At 31.8% G+C, this 8245-nt stretch overlaps 1 protein-coding gene across 1 annotated transcript in view; it reads right to left on the bottom strand.

Annotated features, from left to right (window-relative positions):
* The window catches only part of LOC148307902 (uncharacterized), a 26505-nt gene extending 19659 nt beyond the window's left edge, over window positions 1–6846 (bottom strand). The window contains exon 1 of the mRNA XM_088262630.1: window positions 6517–6846. The gene's annotated coding sequence lies outside the window, so the exon portion shown is untranslated. The remainder of the gene's footprint in view (window positions 1–6516) is intronic.
* Between the last annotated feature and the right edge of the window lie 1399 nt (window positions 6847–8245).

The following is an 8245-nucleotide window of genomic DNA, read 5'->3' as shown; positions in this document are numbered from 1 at the left end:
TGAGTAGGGACATGATAAACGGTGTTGCATAAGCCGTAACTAGATTTCAGAGTCACTTGGACGTTAGGTAATTCAAAAAAAAAAAATTGACAAAACAACAATAAAAGTTAAGTAGAAGGTTTTGTCCACTTCCATATTGTAGTGGTTAGCGCGGAGAGGGTCAAAATGAATATTAGTGATTTTTCAGTCTAATATTTATTTAATATCACCCTGAAGGACTGGCACCTGAAGCGCAAGGTTGATCACCTCTTGTATTTAACGATCAAGATAACACTGCTTCTATATGATACAGTGCCCTATGCACCATTGAGTGCGGAAAAGGTTAGGAAGAGAAGGTTATCTTTCCTTTGGGTACAGCGTCAGATTGCCTGGCACATCTCGCTCGGGACCGCATAGCCATCGAATGCACTTTTAATATTAACGAGGATAATTAATATTTTGAGAAATTATATTATAAAGGATATTATTAGCTAAAAGCCTTTTTCACTAAAACTAATGATAAAGTTATTTAGAAAAATATTTAGTATTTTTTTTTTAACCGGAGTGTTACTTTTATTTATTATATAGCTGAGCGGTTAAAAAATTACTGACATATAGAACTACGCCAGTCAGGAACACATAATTATATTATATTTAACAAACTATGCAAAATATTAATGCAAAGGAAAATGTTTAATTGCATCTGTTATTATAATTCAATAAACGCTGTGATTACTGAGAAAACAATTTTTTGAATAAATTGACATTATACTGAATGTGAAAATATTTTAACTATTTTATTAAAAAAAATAATTCGGTAAAAACGGGATATTGATTTTATCGGTTTCGACTATTCCAAATTAGGTCTTGTATTATGTAGAAGAATATTAAAATGATTTCAACATTTTTTAATGGTGAAAAGTGGTATTCATGAGTGAAAAATTGTACGGAAGATCAAAAGCCGGGTTTATTTTCAAGACACGTTTCAATAACAATTATTCATCTGTACGATAATATTATTCCAATCAGATGTCCGCGTGTAATGTAATAAATATAGTAAATGGTTCATTACTTATTGAAGTTGGTTACGATTATAAAGGATTCAATACTACAATATGTAATTACTCATTGTTTTAACGTGTTATATTCAACTAAGAAAATAAACAAGAACGCTGAATGATATAAAATTATGATCGTAAGAATAGTTGCCATATATGTATAAATACGTACACACATGTACATATACACACACACACACACACACACACACATATATATATATATATATATATATATATATATATATATATATATATATATATATATATATATATATATATATATATATATATATAATATTAATTTCTGAATAAAACATCTTGATATACTCCCAAGAAATATCATACAAATATTGTAGAATATATAAATGTAATGAAAAAAAACCTTATTATGCATGAGAAAATAATATTGTATTTTTTGTTGTTTTTGTTTTGAGGTCAAGGGATCTTGCATCCCTTATGTCACCGCGACCATATTAGGTCTATTGTGACCTCCCTCTATATTACAGCTCACTCCCAAGAACTACGCGAGTCATATAACTCACGACCTGTCTTGGTGGTAGGAGCTTCACCTTTTTGGAGCCCAGTAGAGGTCCTCCAAGGATTTGACTTCGTTTGCGAGCGAGTATTGTATTACATATTTAATTAAATTTTAAAACATGTTGAAATAAATCCATTCTCAAGCAATTAGCTTTTTGTTTGGAAAGGCACTGCGTAACTAGAAAAATATTTTTTTAAAAAACTAGAAATGTCTCTTAATAAAGTAATAATTTCTGTAACAATATTAAAACAATATGTACGTACACAAGTCTGTAAAGATAAATAAAATATTTAATTTAATTTGAATGTATTTATGCTGATTATTATGAAGATATATGATTTTTAGTTTCGGCGCTGCAGAACGGCGTTTATTCATATAAAACGTAACGTGAATGGTCCTTGTGTTAAATTTTTAAGTGTGCTGTTAGTAAATTTTCATATTAATTTGACAATGGGTCTATTTATCTCTTCAAAAAACGATCTGAAATATCATACTTTGCGTCGTTTCGATGCGGATGCTGCCATAAATGGTCCATCGTCTGTAAATAGGCGTCGGAATATGTATTTTTAAAAATAATATTCAAGATGAAAAAATAAACCGAGATTTGAATTATTGTTAAAAATATGTATTTTTAAAAATAATATTCAAGATGAAAAAATAAACCGAGATTTGAAAATCAAAATTCTCAAAAAACATTTTTTCGTTGTTCTACTGTACTTACCAAGTCGTTAATTGCGACAGTAAATAAAAATATGGTGCAATTTTTTTTGTAATTTAAAATAAATTGACATTCTTTTTTTACAGGTGTCGACGAATGTACAAAAATGTGAGACGTACAACATTTTATTAGGTTGGAATGTTAAACGTTGTAAAAACAAATAAGAATTAATTGTTAATGTACAGCTGTAAATAAAGATATGTAAACATAACCTCTAGTATTTTCTTGTTGTTGACATCTCATCAAAGAAGAAGAAGAACATGGAAGTCTGGGCATTTACGGGGCTGACGATCGTCGTAGGCTGGTTTAAATGATCACTCTACACACGTGTAATATTCACCTATTCTACCCATTATTGACAACCACACTACTCAAATTCTTGGAAATTCTATATACATGAACCAATTTTGAAACATTGTTCTTGAATCACTAGAACTTAACTAAAGACATCTATTGGTGAGATGAAAAGAAGCTTTTTACTGAGCAGAAACCCTTTTATTAGTATTTGAGGTCCGAATCCTGGATTAAAATCACACACATGAGAAACGCCAGAAAATATCATTTTCATTTTTATTATTTAAGCTTATAATTTGACCAGTTAATTTTTGAGATGTCAAAAAATAATATGAAAAATAACTCCTATAATTGGAGATAATCCAGATTTGTGAACAAGTATTTGGACACACTCAAAATGTTGACATACTATTTTTACAGGTGTCGCCGAATGTACAAAAATGTGTGACGTACAACATTTTATTAGGTTGGAATGTTAAACGTTGTAAAAACAAATAAGAATTAATTATTAATATACAGCTGCAAATAAAGATATGTAAACATAACTTCTCGTAAAATCATTGTGAATACAGAATTTATATGTTTTTGGAATGCGTTTAATATTGTGCATTGTTTAGTACCTACGTGTTGTTGGCTGAAATGTCAATACAGTTACCTACCTGTAGATAGTAGGGATATTTACATATACAAGTCACTAACCTTTAAAGACGTAAGGTTGTTTACTGTTTATACTATGTAACTAACTAACTAACCGTCGCAGGAGTAGGCAGAGAGAACAGAACGCCGCACCAATCTGACTTAGCAAACAATCATCGCCTGTTCTACATACATTCATCCATCTCCACATACATACCGACCGATCATTCCAATACCTGACTTTCAAGTATTTGAAGTACTTGATCATGCCAAGTCTTCCACTGTCTTCCTTTGGTTTTATAACCAACTACATTTGTCCGCCTCCATAGTGTAATGGTCAGCTCGCTCGGTTACCGTTCTGGAGGTCCCAGGTTCAATTCCCAGAGGAATATAAAATAAATATAAGTGATTTTTGCACTCTAATATTTATTCAATATTACCCTGGTTGGACTGGTACCTGAAACGGAGGGCTGATCACTTTTCCTTCATGTTTTAACGATCAATATAACACCGGGTTTGTATGATGCAGTGCCCTATGCACCATCGGGTGAGAATGAGGGTTTGAAGAAGAATGAAGACATTTGTCTCATAAATTTGTTTTAATATTCATTCATCACTCATTCTATACATATGCCCAAAGCATCTCAACACACCTTTCTTGATTGTATCGATAATGCTATCTCAGCCTTGCATTCTTTCCTTAAATCCTATCATACAACGTTTTTCTGCACATTTATCTGAGAGAACGCATTTCGAATGTATTCAAATAACTTTCATCTTTCTTTAATGAACGATGTGCTTTATGGAATATAAAAAAATATAATCAATTAATCAATATTGCATATTCGTACTCGTATAATCTTGATTTTTTTCAAACTTATATATGTTCAGGGTTGAGATCTGTCAATATTTCCACAATGGTCTTGGGGGGATAAATTACAGATTTGATTTATTTCAAAATATTTGTGGATGCGAAACTGATTGTAATATTTTTTTTGTTCTATCCTTCATTCGGAGATTTAAAAAAAATAGTTATATGTCCCAATATTGCACAGTAAAAAAATGGTAGAAAAGCGAAATGTGTGAAAAATAAAAAAATAAAAAATAAATAATGACAATTTAAAACATTTTCAAAACGATTTCTCAGTTTCGTCAGTTGTGACTCGAGGATTTGAATAAACCTATACAAACTGTATTGTACAAAGTAGTAATTGATTACTATGATTATACTTATGCAAGTTATACGGAGCATGCAAAATTTAACAAAACATACCATACAAGGAATGTATCATTTTTCAAATATTGAGTGAGGCAAAGAAGCCTATTAATGGCTCTTAACGGAGGTTGGTTCAGTTAGTATTGATTTTCATCTAAACCATTCATCATATCAAGATAATTATTGATTTTATGCCACATAATGCTCAGTTTTTTTTAAATGGATATTTAACACTTTAAGATTTGAAAAAAGGTTAATCTGTTATGACCTGCGCAGACGATGCTATACTTATACAAAATAGAGGAAGACCAGCAAAAAAATATATTGTTCTCCTTACCATACAATTATATGTACAAGATTGCAATATTAAGTTCAAAGCTAGATGTGTCACGTTCTCCATAAACCCAGTGAAGTGCTAGCTTCTTCACGATATAACCAATAACACCAATAAAGCAAGTTGGGTAATTTATGTACCTAGGGTGGATCTGTTCGGCTACCAAAACCTCCGAAAGGAAATCAAAGGCTAAGTATAAGAAACAGCTAACTCTGGATATTTAAATATGGATATTTATAAAAGAATAAATAAATTAAGGCAACGGAGTAAAATAAAAAATTGTCATGTGTTCGGCGCATAATGAAGTAAGGAATTCAAACACGGGCGGAGACACGGAGGACTAAATTATTACTTATGTTCTAGGTTATAAATATCGAGAGTTCCATATCAAGAAACACAAAAAAGGACAGAGTTAGAATCAAAGAAATACTAGCAAATTGTGAAGTACAGGATAGAGTCAGATAAGGGATAGAAATAATAAAAAAAACTGGGATGTACATGTGCAAAAAAATGAGGAATGAAAGGCTCGAAGAATCAGTGAAGCACCTCAAACTCGTCCACCGCCTTACGGGACGTCTCGCCAAGAGATAGAAGGATAATTGGGAAACCTTCTTCGAGGAGGCACTATCGTCTGAGGACGCAACAGACAACCCTCTCTAAACCAAGAAGAAGTAGACAAATAAGAGACTAAAATAATATTTTAACTAGTAAATGGTGTTACACAAAGCAAACAATCGATGATAAGGAGTGTTTTTTTTAAATATTTTTTAAATTAGTTGTTGGTCTAGTAAAAACCGTAAAATTGTAAATTTTGAAATACTCAAACATTTTTATTTGGTTGATTATATGGTAAAATAACATGTTTCCAAATTTGTGAAAAGCTATAATATTGAGATAGATTACATTAAATTAGGAAAAAAAATATCCAAAAAAATGTAAATAAGTTTCGAAGACATGTGCGTGCGTTAACTCAACTAGCAGAAGCTATCAGACAAATCATTATTGCCGATCGACATATTATTTTTGCAGCTTTTATTAACATTTAAAATTTTTTATGCTTAAAGTTTCAATACATCATGCCTTTTCAATGATTTTTCTTACTCGAAACAACGAAACGAAAACACGATTGAGATAACGTTACATTTTATTCAGTACTCTAACAACACAATAACAGGTGCGGATAAGGGAAAAGGTGAGAGCTTGTTTACAGTCATGTATCTGTAAAGTGGTGTGCATTCATCGATTAAATAATACCAAAATATTGATTGCTTATGTCCTCCCTAGTTGAAGCATATGGAAGAACTATTTATGTTGACAGAGTTATCAACGTACGAAAACTTACAAGTAAAATTTTAATAAATGTATTATGTTATGCTTATAAAATTTTGATGAATAACCATTTAATTTGACAGAGTTATAAACAGCAAAACTTACAGGTTCAATTTGAATGCATATGTATTGTTTTGTATTAAAAAAATTTGGAATCAAAATAATTATGCGAAAAAATTTACGATGAAATTTTCGTAGCGCTGGCTTATTAGAAAAATAATATAAATATCATCATTGTAAAAAGATTTCAATTGGCAATGATATCGTTAATTGTTTTTACATAACTAAATATTAAAAGTAAATATCAACAAAAATAAATAATATTGTGCGGGAAATACGTCATAAAAGGAAATAGAACAAAAAACATTTGTGACGTCTCTAATATGCATATCGAGTACAAAAACAACTTACCAAAAAAAACTTATTACGATCAACACAAAATACAGCACTCCGTCAGGGATAGTTCAGTGAGAAATAAGGAAACGACTTCGTAAAGGGAAGAGCGAGAGTGCGAGCGGCTTGATAAGAGTGCATCGACTATACTATACACAGCCGTAACATAAACAAAGTGCATTTTCCAAACAAAAACGTATTTTTATTATCACAACACGAACTAGCGTTTGTACTCAAACTGTCAACCTTGTACACCGACAATGTTATTTCACCGAACTAAATTAATTCCGGACCACTTAGCGACACTAGAGCGACACTCGCTACGCAGACGACCTCAGCGGTACTGTCGATCGCGCGAACGTTTGTCATGCTTATATGAAAATACGACCGCAGTCGGTTTTCTTTGCGATATTTTAGTAGTGAAACGAATTTTCACACGTGCGTTTGCGTAATTCGCAACGTTTTATTACGAGTAGGGAACTCAATCTCGAAGGTCTCTTGCAGTCTTGGGATTTTGGTAATATGAAAATTCAAACCCGAATTCCCGCGACTGAGCAAGGACGATTTCAGCATTACTTTTTTTCTCTTTAACAAAATGCTAATTTACAACGTTTTGAGTGTGTGCAAAACAATTAAACCAGCCTATGATGGTCGTCAGCCCCGTAAATTCCCAGACTTCCATATTCTTCTTCATCTTTGATGAGATGTCAAAAAAGAATATGAAATGCTAATTTTGTTAAAATTATCTTCTTGTAACCCACATCCGCACCCAACGATGCATAGGGCACTGCATCGTATTGACGCAGTGCATCTTCATGTAAGTCTTGATTGTTACTTACATGAAGGCAAGATGATTACTCCTGCGCTTCAGGGACCAGTCCAGGGTAATATTAAATAAATATTAAGGTAATATTAAATAAATATTAAATCACGAATATTTTTTTTACGCCCCGCCCTGGGAATCGATCCCAGAACTTCCAGCACGGTAGCTAAACACCCTAACCATTACCCACAGAGGTGGATTAAATAATAATGGCAAGCGTACAAATATTTTATAAACGAAATTCAAAACTTTTATTACTAACGATTTACTTACTAAAAAAGTGCTAATATGATATTAAAATAAATGACGAAACATTCACCTTTGTTACTTCATTGGTGTATTAGAGTCATAAGAAATTATTTAAATTTTGTTTTTGTAAGTATCTTTCTTCTTCTTCATCTTGTAGGCCTTGTGGCCTGTTTTTAAGAGGGATTAGCCTCCTGCGATGTCGATTCCCAGCTATCGATCCATCTCTTTGGTGGTCAGCCCGGTATTTAATTATTAAAATTACAAATGTCTCAAAATTAACAACAGAAATAGTAGACATGTCATCGCTCACCTGTGTCGTAAGTTACGACTAGCAACTGACATTTTTCCAAATAGAAACACTTAGAAACTAAGAGTACATGTATCACCGTTCAATCGGTATCGAGTATTCAAATATTTTTTCTACGTTTTCTTAAGTTAAATGTTAGTTTATTTGACTATAGAAATATGGATAAATAAAGACAAAATAAACGCTGAATAAATAGACCATCTAAATCTAACGCGTGATCTTGCTATGGACATCTTGTTATGGACGCGTGATCTTGTTATTTTTTCCCCAATTCATTCACAGTGAAGCGCCCTTGAGGTAGTATTTTACGAAAATGGCGCTATATGTATAAATTATCCAAATTTATTATTATTATTACCTTGTTATTT

This window comes from Brachycentrus maculatus, unplaced genomic scaffold (assembly GCF_059751285.1).
Source record: "Brachycentrus maculatus isolate JH-2025_06_01 unplaced genomic scaffold, ASM5975128v1 h1tg000185l, whole genome shotgun sequence".
Classification (NCBI taxonomy): domain Eukaryota; kingdom Metazoa; phylum Arthropoda; class Insecta; order Trichoptera; family Brachycentridae; genus Brachycentrus; species Brachycentrus maculatus.
Note: the sequence above shows the minus strand (reverse complement) of the source record. Positions and strands in the feature narration are given on the sequence as shown.